This window comes from Podarcis pityusensis, assembly GCF_964106645.2.
Source record: "Podarcis pityusensis genome assembly, chromosome: 1".
Taxonomy (NCBI): domain Eukaryota; kingdom Metazoa; phylum Chordata; class Lepidosauria; order Squamata; family Lacertidae; genus Podarcis; species Podarcis pityusensis.
The window spans coordinates 46,685,319-46,704,360 of NC_138028.1; the positions used below are offsets into that span (position 1 = coordinate 46,685,319).

General features: G+C 42.0%; 1 protein-coding gene across 8 annotated transcripts in view; it reads right to left on the reverse strand.

Moving 5' to 3' along the window:
- The window catches only part of SIPA1L1 (signal induced proliferation associated 1 like 1), a 158,304-nt gene extending 142,480 nt beyond the window's left edge, over positions 1-15,824 (reverse strand). For 6 of the 8 annotated variants that reach the window (XM_080993717.1, XM_080993722.1, XM_080993721.1 and 3 more), the window contains exon 1: positions 15,700-15,824. The gene's annotated coding sequence lies outside the window, so the exon portion shown is untranslated. Of the gene's footprint in view, positions 1-14,599; positions 14,782-15,699 lie in introns of those variants that run through there. The other 2 variants (XM_080993718.1, XM_080993716.1) reach the window with 2 other exon arrangements.
- Between the last annotated feature and the right edge of the window lie 3,218 nt (positions 15,825-19,042).

Here is a 19,042-nt window from a genome sequence, read left to right on the forward strand (position 1 = left end):
TTTCAGTCCAGAAGAATCACCAATAAAATACACACCACAATAACACCAGGATTGCTTCTGCAGCGCATGGTACAGTTCTGACAGTATATAAACCAGTAGTGCCTGAAGAGCACACATGTTAAGCAGTGAGAGTGATAAATTTAAGAACTGGGAAGAAAATCAGAAATGAATTACCCCAGATCAGAAAACTACCCTTCATGGGCAGGGCCCAAATCCTGTCCAATTTCAAAAATGGCTCATAACAGGCTCACCCCAGAATCAACAAGTCCTTCCTGCCACCTGTCTCTCCCCTTTCTCAGAAAGTGTCATTGCAAAAAAAGGAGGGGCCAATGGCAGGGAATACTGTAGAAATACTATCTTTACGAGTAGAGGTAATGTTTGAGACCCAGGTGCCCATCAAGAGGATCCATTACTATCAGGGAATATGAGAGGCTGTGTCACCAATGCCTCCCACTCCAGCAACAAAGAGGATATTGAGAACTCTATTTCCCAGGCTCCCCCAGCAACAATGGAAATCCCCTCTAGCATCCAGGCCTTTAAAAATATAGTATCTCTGGCACTGCTGAAATCTTCTACCCTACCCTTCCTGACACCATTAGTAATGGTAGGTTTGGGGGGGAAAGGGCTGGAGAAACCAGGGCTGAAGGGGTACAGTGGAACCTCGGTTGCTGAATGTAATCCGTTCCAGAAGACAGTTCGACTTCTGAAATGTTCGACAACTGAGCATACCTGTCAACTTTCAGATTTGAAAATAAGGGATCAGCAGCCTCACCTGTCCCGGGGACAGTCTACAGGATATCTAACAATCCGGGATAGCAGCGGGAAGCAGCGGAAAATGGCGCTGGAATAAGGGAATTTCCGGCAAAAAAGGAAAGGTTGACAGCTATGCAACTGAGGCACAGTTTCCGGTTGTCAAATTCCTTTTTAAAAATGGAGAAAAGCGTCTCGGAAGCCGTTCAACTTCCAAGGCGTGTTCGAAAATGGAAGCATTCACTTCCAGGTTGTCGGCATTCGGGTTTCGAATTCTTCAGCTTCCGAAGCATTCAACAACCGAGGTTCCACTGTACTTCACTGAGCCTTGTCATTCTGAACTCTCTCAAATAATTCTTGGAAAGGACTCCAGTTTCTGCAAGAAACTAGAGAAACAGGGAACCAATTGCAATGCGGCATGGTTGTGGAGCAGCCCACCTTTCACTGTTTTAACTACTTGTGAAACAAATAGTTTTCCCACTTTTCTTTATGTGTCACTAATGGGAACATTATTTTACAGGAAAGTAGGATACATTGCTGGGACGGGGGTGGCGCTGTGGTCTAAACCACTGAGCCTCTGGGCTTGCCAATCAGAAGGCTGGCAGTTCGAATCCCTGCGACAGGGTGAGCACCCGTTGCTCAGTCCCAGCTCCTGCCAACCTAGCAGTTCGAAAGCACGTCAGAGTGCAAGTAGATAAATAGGTACTGCTCCGGCGGGAAGGTAAACAGCGTTTCCGTGTGCTGCTCTGGTTTCGCCAGAAGCGGCTTAATCATGCTGGCCACATGACCTGGAAAAACTGTCTGCGGACAAACATCGGCTCCCTCGGCCAGTAAAGCAAGATGAGCACCACAACCCCAGAGTCGTACGCGGCTGGACTTTACTGTCAGAGTCTGAGGGTACATTGCAGGAAGGAAAGATTCAAGGATGTGTAACAAGGTAAGATAATAAATATGAGCATAGTGTTTTTTCTGTTCTGGCACCTCAAATACACTAGGCATTTGGCTCGTTTGACCTTTGCAACACTTCTGTTACTCCAAAGAAGTTTAAATCAGGAAAACAGTATGGATCTGTGCACGCTTTATCAGCAACACAGATAATAAACTAGTTGTACATAAGCTCCACTATTCTAAGCAGCCCTGTGCCAACCTGACAGAAGTCCAAACCTGAGAAGATTCTGTTAGACTGAAGTCTGGGGATTAGAGAAGCTAGTGACTTGGAAGTTACATCTGTTGCGACAATTTTTAAGATGCTACTTCAGGGGTCAGCAAACTTTATCAGCAGGGGGCCGGTCCACTGTCCCTCAGACTTTGTGTGGTGCAGGACTATATTTTGAAGGGGGGGGGGATAAACGAATTCCTATGCCCCACAAATAACCCAGACATGCATTTTAAATAAAAGGACACATTCTACTCATGTAAAAACACGCTGATTCCTGGACCATTTGCGGGCTGGATTTAGAAGGTGATTGGGCTGGATCCGGGCCTTAGTTTGCCTACCCATGTGCTACTTAAACACAAAAGCAGAATCCAAACACACAAATGACGTCTAAAAACATATGCCTGAAATTAGCAGAGGGAAAATGCTGCCCTTGAAGTCATAAATCTGCCCCCTCAGTGAGGTTCTTAATGAGTCTTGGCAAGGCAGGTGCCCTGCTGTCTTGGACATGAAGTTCAGCACAAGACTCTGCTTGCAAATACAGCCTAAGACAGGCCTGGCAATGTGCATACAATGCTGCAATAGGGTAGAGCACACATCTGCATTACACCACTGCTAGGCAAAATGAAAGGTGAACTATTTTATTATTACGACACGTTTAATTATTCACTTCTTTTTAAGTGGTGCTGTGGGAATCAATGCCAACATTCACTTGAAGTTCTGCAGGTACACTGCTGATGCCTTCCTGCAACTTGCCCTTTAGTAATACAAAGGAACAAGTGATACCTGGAACAAAGTGTTGCAACATGAGATGCTCCTCTTTAGGGACCTCCAGTCCCACACCTTCTCATTTTCTTTTTCTAAACAATATATTACTTATTTTCTGCATACATTATATAATAATGAACAAACAGAAAATGGAAAAATAAACCGTGTCCAGGGATGAATTCCAGTCTACACTCATTTCCACAGTTCCACAGTGAGTCCAGAGGGAAAGAGAATTTGAATGCCCAGTCCAGGTTAAAACAGATTTTTGCTAATACTTAAATCCTTCATCCAATGCAAAGCCCTGCATAGTCATCACTGCCTTCATCCTCTCTCTAAGAATCTACATAATGCTGGTACTAGTGTCAAATCCCACCCTTCCAGGTCTAGGTTTCTCTCTCTCTCTCCCTCCCTCTCTCTCTCTCTCTCTCTCTCTCTCTCTCTCACACACACACACACACACACACTAATCAACATTCTCTGCCCACTGAACATGCTGAGCACTCCAAGGACTGGTTTTTTTTTAATTTTTAAAAAAGTGATGGGGAGGAAAATATGCCAAAAGTGTTTTTATACTTTTGCAAATCTCAAGATACTCCAAGCCTAATGATACCTCCTCCTTCTGTGTGGTTACTCTTGTTCTGGCTACATAAGCAAGTAAAGCAACAGCACTTGCAGTATCAAACTGGGTAAGAATATAGGGAGATAATGATAACAGTAAGGCATGACTTCCATAAGACACCAATGGTCAATATCTAGAACAGAACAGTTCTCACAAAATCCTTTCTGAATGAGTTTTTACTAATGTTATGCTAATGACATTTAAACTGCAACAATTTGAGGAAGTATTTATGTACAATAGGCCCCCAGCTGGCTCTAATCTCACCATTTATCAAAAACAAGTAATCAGGAGGAGATTTGCAAGCTAACTGGATGCAACTACTCATCTCACAGTACTTAATACAACCCTCATTGAACACAAAGATGCGGATACAGATTGGTAGTAGCATTCACAATACATGCTGGAAATAATTTGTATTGCTGGAAATAATTCATAAAACGACATCATCAATACTGGACTAATTTTTTAAGTGTTTTCATTCCAATTTATTAATGAAGTAAAAATGTTGTACAGGCTGACTCTCCAGAATTAATGGAAAGCCCAACACTTGACAATTCAATTCAACTTAATCCCCAGGAAATTAGCCCCATGACTTTTGTGTCTCCAATATAGTACAGGAGCTCCTCTGTACCAGACATTAAGGTATGCCAGTATACATGCACTGAGCTGCGGTAACTTTTTTCTGAAGGTTATGAAGGTTATGTGCCTTTATACAAAGAGATAAAGCTTTTCACAAAAAATAGCTAAATTTCATCCAGTCTGTGGCTTGATATTTTACAGCACGGTCATATTCATATTGTAAACTGCTTTGAGGTTTTTTCTACAATCAAGTGGTATATAAATTTTATGAAATTAAAAAAAAATTAATATCTACTCAGAAGTAGGTTTCATTGAGTTTAAAATACATGGGTAAAAGAATGCAGTGGTTGTGTAATTTCTGCCAAGTCATCAAGGAGTGGGGGGATATACAAACTGGCAATTTGCATGGGAGATTAAACCACAATTAAAATAAGCTACAGTTTAATGTGAATGAACAACAAGCTGATGCACACTGCTGAAAGCCAAGGCACTTCACTTTCCCCCTAAACTTCCCACAATCCCAGGGAAAGAGCAATAGTCTGACTTGTCGTGTTTATTTCTCCCAGATAAACTCACAAGAAACAAGTCAAGATGAGCCGTTGTCTTCTGCTCATGGTTTGCTTGGAAAGAACAGACAGCACAGCTGCAACAGAAGCAGGAGCAGATAAGGAGCCAAGCGCCCAAGATTTCAGCAGCTGTTTCACATTAAACCAGAGTTTATTTTAACTATGGTTAAAGGTAATATGCAAACTGAGTTTTCATGTAGCATTCTCTGGGCTTTTTAACCTGTATTTTTTCGTGTGAGACGTGTGTTTTACACTGAGCTCAGGTTCTGGGCAACAGGTTATTATGAACACTGTGAATTATACCTTTATAACTTGAAAAAGTTTGTACTGGTGCTGAATAACTGGCATGTATCAGCAAGTTTTAGTCACCCAGCAACTGTATAAATCATATCCTAGCTTATTACTACAGCTCTAGTAGCAAAGCAATGCATTATGTTGTAGCATCATCAAGGGAACAGAATCTATTCAATTCATGTCACAGACTACACTGATGCCCTTTGGCAAGGAATTCTGCACATCAGTTAACACAGTGACAAATAGATAAAACAAGGGCCTCATTTCCAAGGGTCAGTTGGGTATGTCTGTTGAACAGACTACTATGGCATAATACTGGAAAGGAGAAGGGAAGAAAAGCTCCATTGCAGGGGTATGGAATCTGTGGTCTTTAAGCTGCTGAACCACAACTCCCATCATCCCTGGCCATTGGACATGCTAGCTGGAGCTGATGGGAGCTGGAGTATGACGTCTGGAGGACCACAGATTCCCTCTCCCCTGCTGTACTGGGATACCACAGTGCCAATATCTGACTGCTGGGGGAAGAGCTCACACTCGTATAAGAATTGCAATGAGCCTCATTAGAGCAGTACTCCCTTCATATAGAGCAGCGGTTCTCAACCTGTGGGTCCCCAGATGTTGTTGGACTACAACTCCCATCATCCCTGAGCTCTGGCCTTGCTAGCTAGGGGTGATGGGAGTTGTAGTTCAACAACATCTGGGGACCCACAGGTTGAGAAAGGATGATATAGAGACACAAATGTACCATTCCCCTCCCCCAATGCTTCTAACGAAACATGGAATGTGACATCAGTGGAAAGGAATGTGTAAATACTATTAGTAAGCATTCAACTTTTTTTTTACCCTTTCTATGATATTCCATGTAATTTACTTTGCTTTGTCCAATTAGGGCTCATTTTATATAGTAATAAAAATAAAGGACCCCTGGATGGTTAAGTCCAGTCAAAGGCGACTACAGTGGTACCTCGGGTTACATACGCTTCAGGTTACATACACTTCAGGTTACAGACTCCGCTAACCCAGAAATAGTACCTCGGGTTAAGAATTTTGCTTCAGGATGAGAACAGAAATCGTGTTCCGGCGGCGCGGCAGCAGCAGGAGGCCCCATTAGCTAAAGTGGTGCTTCAGGTTAAGAACAGTTTCAGGTTAAGAACGGACCTCCGGAACGAATTAAGTACTTAACCTGGGGTACCACTGTATGGGGTTGCAGCGCTCATCTCACTTTCAAGCCGAGGGAGCCAGCATTTGTCCACAGGCAGCTTTCCGGGTCACGTGGCCAGCATGACCAAACCGCTTCTGGGGCAACAAAACACCGTGATGGAATATATAGTAATATATAGTAATATCTTCAACCATTAACAATGATTGTAAGCAATGGGATAGATTAAATCTAAGTTGTTATTTTAATCAATGTCAATTTCTGAGCACATTTTTTTTTAAAGCCTCAGCAGCAAAACTGTTACACACCTTTTACCATCAACAGACCCACACAGGTGCACCAACCAATTCCAATGCATGTCTTGCATCACAGAATGCATACAAAAACAAGCCCTGTTTGTGTTTAATATTATAGCCCTTAACTGCAAGAACAGGCATGAAACACCCACGTACGAAAGCACAGCCAAGAGCTGCTATTATGCGCTACCACCTGTAAAATATTGTTGAAACAGTGCACGCTGCATCACAAAATCTGCTCCTTCTCCAATAAAACACCACAGAGGTGCAGATAAGCCAAAAAATCAATCTTTCCAACAGTCAAGGCAACCTAGAATGAAAATTATAATTGTAAGTGCCAGGAATCCCTTTAAAGAAAGGTATAAATCCCTTAGGATGCACATTTACATCAACACAATCCACTTTACCAGTACTAAATACTTCCCAGTAGTAACGGAAGAAGTGAGAGCACTGCTCCATCGATGGCTTACTCTTTAAAAGAAAACAAAATTAGAGTTCGGCAGCACTAAAAAGAAGATCTATTGATAGTGGCTTGCTGCTCAGGCAGCTATTGCCCAGACAGCTCATGTATACCTGAAGGGTATACATCATTCAGCCCCCATCATTCAGCCCGGACACTGAGATCTAGCGCCGAGGGCCTTCTGGCGGTTCCCTCATTGCGAGAAGTGAGGTTACAGGGAACCAGACAGAGGGCCTTCTCGGTAGTGGCGCCCACCCTGTGGAACACCCTCCCTTCAGATGTGAAGGAAATAAGCAGCTATCCTATCTTTAAAAGACATCTGAAGGATGTTCAGGGAAGTTTTTAATATTTAACACTGTACTGTTTTTAACACTTGATTGGGAGCCGCCCAGAGTAGCTGGGGAAACTCAGCCTGATGGGCGGGGTATAAATAATAAATTATTATTATTATTATTATTATTATTATTATTATATTTGGTAAATCAGTCGTCATCATCTTGCTACTCCAGGTACACTTGGAAAACATCACACAATACTGGCAAATATGCAAACCTTCCACCTAACCTTCCACCTACCCTTGGACCAAGCAAGTTCCATGCCTTCAGAAGCACAAGGCTTGTCTACTGGGAGGAGAAAGCGCTCACACCTTAGAGCAGCCTTCCACAACCTGGTGTCCTCCTGTCATTCCTTGCCATGCTCACTGGGGCTAACAGCAGTTGTAGTGCAAATCATCCAGAGAGCCCTAGTTGCCTTGGAGACTCAAAATAAGACAGATCACAGCCATCGGTCTCCCACCAAGCATGGGTGCTTAAAACAGCACTGATGCTCCTGGTCAAAACTAGCTTTGGAGTAAAAAATCTGGCCCTACATTCTTTAAATATTGGCACCATTCCCATGTGCACCCTCTCAGCAACAGCGCTTAACAATGCCATCAATTCACAATTACTGAGCAATAGCAGCACAGATAAGTATTTTTGGTGGTTAAACTACAGAGGGAATATCCCTCTCTAAGCTTTTTATCAGTTTTGCCTACATTTGAAAATGGAAAACATAAAATGTTTTATTTTAATTAATTTTATATTCCTTATATCATTTTTTAGCAGATTATGAAACACTTAGACTTAGAGCAGGCACGTCCAAAGTCCGTTTTGGAGGCTTAATGCAGACCGCCGGTCAGTTTATTTCCTGGGGTAGGATCCTAAAAAAAAAAAAAAATCCTAAAAAAGGTCAACAACTTTGGTTGGCCCTTCACTTCATCGAATTTGGACACCACTGACTTAGAGCCTTCTACCCCCTACACAACTGCATAGGAACAAAAGCATATGTAAAAAGAACATAAAATTGCAGATTTTGAAAACCATTGACCAATTTACACATACAATTGCTCTATTAAGGTAACTATTACCACTTTGACATTACAGAAGACAAAGGGAAAGGTTATGGATTAGCAAGTGGGTTGTGGGGTTCTGGGGCACAGTGGGTCTGGGCAGGCATATATAAAGGATACAGCTGGCAGAAAATGGGATAAGCACAAAGAACCCATCAGAAAATCCTTAGCTGAAAAAGCATTAAGCTTTTACTTCCAAACCCGTTTCTCAGCACTTATCAAGAATTCTGCTAGCACAAATATAGCATGTCCCTTTCAAATTTTAGAAGACATGAAGGGGTCCTCATAGGGAGTGAGGACCCACCAATAAGGTCAAGTGGCCTTTCCTGGCCCTGTCCTGACATCTACATGTTATGTGTGGACCTCTGCAGGTGGAAAGTCTATACAGCTATGGGCTTCTCCAAAAACCAGAACCCTGATCATGGAATACTGCAGCTCCGAGGGGAGCCTATGCAGATAAACCGCTAAGCTATGGGTAGGCAAACTAAGGCCCAGGGGCCGGATCCAGCCCAATCACCTTCTAAATCCAGCCCACAGACGGTTTGGGAATCAGCATGTTTTTACATGAGTAGAATATGTCCTTTTATTTAAAATGCATCTCTGGGTTATTTGTGGGGCCTGCCTGGTGTTTTTACACTAACAGAATGTGTGCTTTTATTTAAAATGCATCTCTGGGTTATTTGTGGGGCCTGCCTGGTGTTTTTACATGAGCAGAATGTGTGCCTTTCTTTAAAATGCATCTCTGGGTTATTTGTGAGGCATAGGAATTCGTTCTCCCCCCCTCCCCCAAAAATATAGTCCGGCCCCCCACAAGGTCTGAGGGACAGTGGACTGGCCCCCTGCTGAAAAAGTTTGCTGACCCCTGGTTTAAAGTCACAGACAACAGGTACTGAGCATAAATAGAAGGACGAACAAGAATGTGTTCATTATTCTCCAACTGACAAATTACTAAATGGGAAAACAGGAAACTGCCTTATACCAAGTCAGAACATTTGTCCATCTTGCTTGATTATAAGGTGGTACCTCGGGTAACAGACGCTTCAGGTTACAGACTCCCCTAACCCAGAAATAGCACCTCAGGTTAAGAACTTTGCTTTAGGATGAGAACAGAAATTGTGCTCCGGCGGTGTGGCAGCAGCCGGAGCCCCCATTAGCTAAAGTGGTGCTTCAGGTTAAGAACAGCTTCAGGTTAAGAACGGACCTCCAGAACGAATTAAGTACTTAACCCGAGGTATCACTGTAGTCTTATCATAATGATAAGCAACTGCTCTCTAGAGTTTCAGATCAGAAGAATAATTCCCAGCCTTAAGTGGAGATCCCAGTGACTGAACCTGGGATCTTTTGCGTGTAAAGCATGAGTTCTCCCATCCAGCTACAGTCATACAACTATCATTTATATTAATCAGAAATTAAAGCGGTACACTGTCAGTGATGACAAGTAAGTGATGAGAACATTTTTCAAGAACTGGGTATCAAGCATTAATAGAAAAATATCAGATCCAAACATGTTTCAATCTACAGCTCTCTTCATTATTCTTAATATCATTAAGGACTTTTAAGATGAGTGGAAGGATAATTAGCCTCATCAAACCTTAGAAGTAGCCTAGTCAGGTTTGTAGAGTTAGGTTCTTGGTGAGAGGGGGAGTTCTCTTTAATAGAGAAGTGTATTAAAAATTGTTTCAAACACTTGGCCTTCTTAATGGTTGTGGCCCACTTTTATTATAGTTTGGTGGGTAGAATTAGATTTCTCAACAAGATCATTGCATATACATATATTTCCAGGTAGCATGGGGATTAAATCAAATCTTCACTTAAAGAAAAACTTGTTTTGAAATGGAAACCAAACCACATTTTCCCCAGCATTTGTACAGGAATCAAAATGCCTTCACACCAACTGCCTGTCATGTTGAATACAGCTAAATTTGCAATAATAGTTTTCCAACTCAGGAAAGACTTGCAACCTGAGATACATGTCGCGTGTGCATGTATGTTTCATATTTCATGTGTTCTTTTGCATGTGTTTTAGTGTGTTTTTTCTATTATTTTAGCTTGTTTGTTAGAACCTGTTTGCTCAATCCCTCCCCCCCCCCCCGCTATAACCTGAACCAATGAATTTTGGATTAGATAACTTATGCCACGAAATTTGACTGGGGGAGGGTGAGTCTACTGATTCTTCTGGACCTTTTACAGCTTCTGATGCCATTGACCATAATAGCCTTTCTGGTGCGACTCTCTAGGATGAGACTTGGAGGCACGGTGTTATAATGGCTACGGTCCCTTTCTGGGGTTAAAAACCCAGAATATGGTGCTGGGAGACTTTTGTTCCATCCCTTGGCCTTTGATATTTAGGGTTAATTGGACATCTAGCCCTAAAGTTCTGTCTTTGTTCTCATGCTTTTCAACAGGTATATAAAACCACAGAGAGAAATCAACTGATAGTTTGAGCAGAGGTAGCATTAATATGTGGATGAAACACAGCTCTATCTTTCTTTTCCACCATCTAATTCCAGGGACGTAACCCTGAATAGGTGATCTGGGAAGTTCCAGTGTTACATGAGATGTTTACAAGATTCACCATTACATAAACCTTTGCTATCACAAACTAATGAGTACTTGTAAGCAGTAAGGAACTAGAAAATCTTAAGGAGTAACAATTGGATAAAAATGATAACAAAATGCAGAGGAGATGTAAAGAATCAGTAGAAGGGGGTCGAAGGAAGTCTTGAGGTTTAAAGAACCTCACAAGAAAGTTTGTAAAATAGTAGGATTCCTTATTAGAAGTTCAAAAGTTAGATTGTGGTTTGATTTTTGTATCTTTATTTTATTGTTTAATATCTGTGAAAATTAAGAAAAAAATATTTACAAAAAACACACACTAATGAGTACCAACAATAGTGAAGAAAGTTAATTCCATGATGCAATTGTAGAAAACTAAAATCAGAAGAGCAACCTAGAAGATCCCATATTTAGTACCAATAAATAGCTATTGAAATAATTAATTAACAGTATGAACAATCATCACCAAGTTTATTTTTTATCACCTGCTGGTGTCCAATTCACTAAGGAGTTACTTTTTAAAAAGCAGCTTTCTATCTCAAATGAGAATCAAAATGAAGCCAACAATTTATAAATATGTATCAACTGGGGAATCTTACGTTAACAGAGATTCTTGGGAAGCAAAGTCACTGAGTCATATCTCCCTGGAAACATGAAACTAAGAACAATCCAGCACATTTTCATCTGATTATAAGATGATATTTAACACACAATTACCCTTCTTAAAATAAAAAATATATCCAGATCTACCAAGAGCCATGGAACATCACATTCAGGTTCCTTTCAAATTGAATTAATTCAACTGATTTAAAAATGACAGACTGGACTATCGATATAGAAAATTAGCCAACAAACCCTGTGATAGAATCTCCCCCTACCTAAGATACAAAGGAGCATGGCATTTCCCCCTAGTTGACAGTAGCATGCTATCAAAAGAAATCCAGCATACACACACATTTACAAAAAACACTACAAAACTATATACCAAATTTCTGAAGAACTAAAAATAAAACTTCTGAAATGATGTTAATAGGGGGAAAACCCAAGGTATGAATCACCAGTTATATATTTGAAAAATTCAGTACATCCAAGTACTGTATATACTTGGAGTCAAGTGATAGATGCTTCTATAAACAGGGGCATGGTGCAATAGCTAAATAACACCCAAAAAGTACTTTGCTGACATACCAAAAGTAATCCCAACTTTCACTAGAAATAGTTTAGAGGTGGTGGTAAGAAAATAGTTGTTAGACAAGCGATCAACCTGCAGGATTTACATTTTTTAAAGCAACACTGGAGCTTTTTCTGCATCTCAGTGGGGTATCCTGAATGTCCTGTAAGCAGTGAATATTAAGCAGCAAGTCCCTTGGTGTAAAGCCTATACTATTGCTATGGAGAAATCTGTGCCCCTTTCTCTCACTGAAGAGACATACTATGGTTGTATAAATGAGGATGGATACAAAAGAAATTCAAGGGGGACACAATCCTCTCTCTCCCTCTTTCAGAGTTTGTAGGTTGTCTAAAACAATGGCTGTCTTCCAGCTTTACAACTTGTCCTTCACCATGTACTGTACAAAAAAAATGAAACCCTAGTTGAACATACAGAATAATCAGGCATAGTAAGAAGAGAATAAATAAAGATAAGATCCAACATGTTTCAAAATAAAAATAATAATTATACTTGATACAATCTAGTTAAGATATTAGTGGTATACATCAGCTACAAAGTAGGTTCATAAACTGTTTGAAAGTGGGATTGTTGTTTTTAAGTAACTGTCTTGGTTTTAACAAAACATTTTAAATAAATGTTCTAGTATTTCACTATAATACATCTGACCATTACGTGGGAGGTCCAGTCATACTCAACTATATTCTATCTAGGGAAGGGATGGGAACCTGTAGCCCTCCACATGTTTTCACACTAAAATTTACATAATCTCTGACAATCTGCCATGCTGTCTGGGGTTGATGGGAGTTGCAGTCCCAACAGTATATAGAGGGCCACAGGTTCACCAATCCACTCTGGGGCCTATGTAAGAGATTATGCAACCCTGCTCTTCCCCAGAGCTCTGAATCCAAGTTGGGAGGGTAGGCTTGAAATTGTCAAAAAAAGTAAATTTCCACATATGCAGAGCTGTGTACAGGGCTGGGATAACAGAAGAAGTGCCACATGCTATTTCAATTCATACTATATTTCTTTAATCCAAATTCAAATCTACAACTGCTCGTACAAATGTCTACATACCACAGCTGTCAACGTTTCTCTTCTTTTAAGGGAAATTCCCTTATTCCGAATAGAATTCCTCGCAAGAAAAGGGAAAAGTTGACAGCTATGCTACATACCAAGCTCAAACCTAACACCACCACAGAAGTAAAATTCATTGAACCACCAATATCACCAACATTTCAAACAAAAGATACAGCTATTACCTACTTAGTACTTTGTTCAGCCGCTTAGGTAAACTGACCCAAAGTAAACCCAACTGCATATATAATTGATACCTCTATTGTAAGATGACTTGAAGGAGTTTACTCTCAAAGGCAGCATAAGAGACAAGATGCTTCAACAAAAATTTGAATACTATCTAAATGGCATTATACTGCATTATGCAAAAACTGGTTAAAACAAGAAGGCAAACTATAAACACAGCAAAACACAATTGGGTATAAGAACAGACATGTTCAGGCAAGCACAATTTGATGAGTAACTGAAAACTTAAGGCTGCTGGTTGCAGGCAACCAATATTTAACACACATACAAATGTATAAGTGCTCATGCACCGTGTACACAACAAACAAATGATCAGGAAAAGTGATTCCTGGATATTCTTCAACTGCTTCCTTCCCCCAACAGGTGATCATTTACTATGCAGAGGAAAAAGACAGACTCCTCAAACAGAATAGTGTGTGCACAAGGCTCTTGCTGGTTGACCATCACTGTACTCGTTTCTTCAAAATACTTTAAAAATATAGTAAAGTTGGACCTGGTTAACCTCTGGACAGTTAGCCAGAAGGCCAACTTAGGAAATGGAGGTAGTGAAATATAAATGCAATGAAAACCTTTTGCAATAAATACTATTGTCAGAAACTTAAGATTCCACTTTCCCTTATGCCTCAAAGGCAGAACAAGGAGCTGTACTGTTGAACTGCACTGCTCAAAAATAAACTGCTATGCTCCCAACTCTATATGAAATTGGAGACACCTATTGCACAACCAACAAGAAGCACCAAAAGAAAATCCTTTATGAAGCTTGTTTACAATTTAAATCCATAAAAGTGAACATGCGCCGCATGCAATGTGCACAGCAGTGGAAAAGAGGAGGTTCCAGGTCAGTTTCATCATGAAAGGCAAAATTTAAAGAGGAAGGACCAATCTTCATTCATCCAGACAGACAAACTGGGAATCTAATGAAACCTGACACCTCTAAAGGAAAATTGTAACACTGCAAGGACCCACACTTGGCAGAATCACCAAAAACCCAAGAATCAGTAGTAAGATTTTTAAATCATCCTGGACAAAATGAATTCAGAAAAAAACGTCTGGATTTGTAGCAGAAAAAAATGAACAGCAGCAGTCAAGGTTATACAAGGAGAATTTCCTACTAAAAGCATTTTCTGTTCTATTCCCCCCCCCCAATGCAGAAAATTCCCCCCCCCTCAGCAATAAACATAATCCATGATTATCCAATAGATATGCATACATTAATTTTAAAACCATACCATGTGGCAGAACTGTTACTAAAAATATAACATTTAGAACATAAAAGAAAATGTAGTTTTACTTCACTTATAATCCATTTTGTTGGCAACCATCCGCCTCGGGAGACAATGGAAAAGTGTGCCTATTTTTATTTTAGAAACAAACCTGTTCAAAGCTACCTGTTCTACAAGATCCAGTTTTAAAGCATTCCCTATTCACTTATCTGAACTACCGGGAAAGAAACTACGTTTCATTCTTCCACTCCCTTTCCCACACTATAAACATTCAGATTATCCCCAACGGCATTACCTTTGAATTAGCTAATAATTATCACAGTGTCCAAACTGGTTCAGAAGAAAATAACTACAGCAGAGCTGACAACTAAAACTGCTGACTCTTTTGACCCATTCCCCCAACCACCCAAAAAAAGGATGGGGGAACACAGAGGAAGAAAACCTTTCCACAGCAACCGCCTGTCGGTTCTACCCACAGGAAAAATAATCAACTTGGTCAAGAGGTTTGGGGAGAAATACGAGTCCTCTTCTCCCTCCCGCACACTCTTTTTTTTGGAGGGGTGGAGGTGGAAAAGAGATGAATCCAATGAGTACCAGAAGGCGGGGCGGGGGGGGGGGGAGAGAAGGAAAGCCAAGTGAATACCGCTGCTTCTTTTTTTTCCTTGTTTAAACTGGGGGCAGGGTGAGCAAGTCAGCTCCGAATCTCGCTGGTCAGTTGCAGGCGAAGCTCGCAGACTTTCCGTGCAGCTCATTTCTCGGGGATATAGGAAATATTTGGGTAGGGGGCGCTGAAAAGAGAGTCTTTCTCTCTCCAATGAATCGAAGGGGGGGAGGAGAGGCTCCCGGTTTAATGAATTGGGGGACAGAGGGGGCGACCATCATGCAGCAGCAGGACTTTGGCAAGGTGCGGGGTGGGAATCAATAGCACAGAAAACTCAAGGTCTCGGGAGTCAAAGGGAAGGGGGAAGGGAAGGGAAGGGGAAAGGCGCTTTAGGAGCAGAGGTTTTCGGAGAAGTGGGATTAGAGCGGTGAAAGAGGGGGCGTGTTGCCTCCACCCATTTCATTCAGGTTTTCAGCTCCCTCCCGCTGCGACTACCAGAGTCATTTTGTGGGGGGGGGGGACTTGGGTTAGAGGACGGGGGGTGGTCCTGGTTTGTGTGTCGCCGTTGCCCCGTCAGTATGCGGAGGAGACTAGAAATATGTATGTGTGCATGCATATTTGTGTGTGTGCGCGCGCGCGCGCGTGTCTCGCCAGGTTCAGCCGCACTCGGGGGCAGCAGAGGAAGGTGGGGTGGGGGGAAAGAGGGGGGGGTCTGAAGCCGTACCCCCCCTCCCCGCTGCCCAGCCCAGCCTCGCTCAGCTACCTGCCTCCCTGCTTCCCTCCCCAGAACTCACCCAACAAAGTTGCTGCGGCTTCTGCGTGAGCCGCTGCTCGCTCCCTCTCCAGCGCCCGGGATGAGCTCACCCAGCAAGCTTGCCTCGCTCCGCCTGCTTAGCAGTCCAACTCTCGCGAGAAGCCGCGTGGCTGCGGCCATCGCCGCGCGCCGCGCCAAAGAGTGGGACCCGAGCAGCCGCGGCAGTTACTATGGCAACTGCCAAGCGCCGGGCCTAGCGGTGGACCGCGAAGCCTTGCGAGCGCAGGCAAAGGAAAGGGGGAAAGGGTGCTCGGCTCCGGAGGGGGTTGTCGCTGCGGTAGCCTGTCCTCCGTAGCGGCTCTGAAAGTCGAGGCACGCTCCGCGCCCTTGCAGTTGCAGCAGTGGCTCGACGGACGAAGCCGGGGGAAAGGCGCCCCCAGCAGCTTCTTCCCGGTTCGCGGCTATGCAGCCAACCTACTGATAATACCTAATGCGGCTGCTAAATTCTCGCCCGTAATTTTTCCGACATAAATCCAGCGTAGAGACTGTCCTTGGGAACTTATTGCAAAAAAAAAAAAGTGCAGAAGCCTTCCTGTGCAGCGACTTCCGTGCAAAGCAGTGGCTTTTTCCATCAAGCCATGCACGAACACACAGCGGGTGGATCCTTTAGCATCACACAGATTAGCGATCAACAACCCAGTGCTATGCACACTGCAAGTCTTGCTGCTGTTTGTAGGGCTTGCTCCCAAATAACTGCGTAAAATTCAATTTGATTGAATTCGGCAGCAACCAGCAGACACAGACATAAAGCTCCAATGTCACAGGAATAATAATAATAATAATAATAATAATAAATTTTATTTATATCCCGCCCTCCCCAGCCGAAGCCGGGCTCAGGGCGGCTAACAACACTAAAATAGTGCAACATTATAAAAACATCAAAGATGCCACAGACCTAGTGGGACTTACTTCAAAGTAAATAAACGAAGATTTTATTCTTTTTAAAAGCAAGCTTCATGACAGACGGGGGATTTGTACCTGGGCCTCCTCGTAATTCACAATCCATGCATTTGGGGGGGGCATGAGAAGTAACCAGGGTGTTGTTTAAGTAGATGTGTTTGGATCCATACAGTCACTAAAGAGTTATTTTAAACTAAAATGCAACAAATGCTGCAGAGTGAGGGGAAACTTGTGGCTCACCACTATATTAAACTGTGGCACTCAAGCAACCACATCCTACACAGGAATCTGAATAGCACTGAATGCTTTCTGTGTGGGAAGCACCATATTTTCACAGGTAAAAAAATAGTGCACAATGACTTGGAAAACCATGATATCCCTGACAGAAAGGCAGTTTGAGGGATTATAGGCTGTTGGTGCATGCAAAGGGGGGTGCACATTTATTGCACAAAAACAACAGCATGCACCTGTAAACGGAACAAATATATTTCTTTTCCTGTGCTTTTGCTGGTAAAAAAAAAGGTGTCCCTGAATCTGGTCATTTCATGTGATGTGAATGGTCTATGGTTCAATCCTAGCAATGTTCATTTGCAAGTAAGTCTCATTAATTTCAATAGCACTTCCAAGGAAAGTTATTGTATAAGATGCTTAAGAAGGCCTTTAGGAGTAGAGTACACCTGGATATAAGATACATGCCCCATCTCACTTTTTCCTTCTTGACCCTGTCTTGCCCATCTATTTCTGATATGCAGGGTCTTGTCCACTCCTGGCACCAGATATACGTGATATAGTAGAATTAGTGGACACACTAGAAAAGCAGACAGCTTGCTCAAATGCAGTGTAAGCAATCCAACTGAACACCACATCAGACAGACAAGTTTACTGCAATGCAGACATGGCCTATTAAAGGAAGCACAACTTAAGTTATTGTGTTCCACTTCATTAAGGTCAGTTCCCAAAGTAAGGCACACAGCTCTTGTTCTAGCAACTTACAAATAAAATAGCCTCAATAAAATGCTGACACATACCTGTTACCAGTGTTCTCCTAACATAGTGTTGCTTTGAAGATAAAGAAACATGGTACAGGGTTTTGTATATAGAGAAATGCTACATAAGTTATTTTTAATGTTGAAACAACCATGCACACACAAATGAAACACTGAAGGACAAAAATCCACAGACATGAGGAAATATCTACACCTGACATTCTACAGAAAGGTGGTGTGTGGGCATAAAGAAGCATAAAGACAGGTTCAGGAAAAGGTGAGAAAAGCACAGTAATAGAAAGAGGCCAAGAATTGTCATGTATGAGGAGATTAGTAGCAACAGACAATACTGCACCAACCAAACTGTGGAATCTTCTATTACCTAAAAGGTACGGAAGGAGAACTTTCCAAAACAAGTGAAATCTGATAATTGCAGAATTTAGGAGCTGCAGTATTTGTCCATTCCACTGACAGATATTATTGTCCTATCATGTATGTTACCATTAGATATTCTGCTAATGCTTCCAGAAATCATTTGGGGGGAGGGTTTTCTCCAGTTTCCCATGCTTGGTAACCTGGAGCAATAGAAGCTTAGCTAGCTTTTGTTTTCCTTTATATAGGTCCCTTTGAGAAGTGAGAGTGCTCTGAGCATTCTCAGAAATAGTTCCCACTTCATAACTCCATCAGCTTGCAAAGCCCAGTTCATGTTGTATGAATACTAAGGGATTAAGAGAGTAGAGATTCACATGCTTTACAGCTAAAAAAAGTGCTGCTCTTCCCTATTTCTGAGGATTCTACAGTTTCACTAGGTCTAAGGCACCTCACAATGATTCCAACTGAACACTCCCCTTCCTCTGCTATTTGCAAGATGAGAGAACTCCAGGGCTTCATTTTCTAAAAGAGGTGTGTAGTATGTGTCAAACATCCCCAGAAAGCATACCCTCCACCTCTTTTCTGTAATTCAGAATGTGTGAGGCCTGGTTGTAGTTACTTATTAGCAAAAGGAATCCATTGTCCACATACTCAGAGTCACTCTTTTATTATCACTTCTCCTGGTGTCCCGCCATTGAAAAACATAGCCAAGCACTGGTAAACTCATTATGTGGTCTCAGGAAAGTAAAGTTCACTCCTATTGTTGCTTGCTGTGATGGGAATTCAAGGTGACACATCAGAGGTGAAGAAATCCAGGGTAATGTTAGACTCAAGCAGCTCAGGACTGTATCTTTCTTGCTAGAAATTTCCCCAGCCATGACCCATGTATTAATGGTGTTTAATTGGCCAGGTTAATTCCCTCTACATAGCCACAAATATGCTCTCATCACACTATATCCAAAATCCTATTTTGCTTTGCTTTTATGCCCTTAATTAAAAAGTTAGAAAAACAATGAGGGTACCTTTGAAAACACATGCCATACATAAAAAGGTGCAGTGATGCCT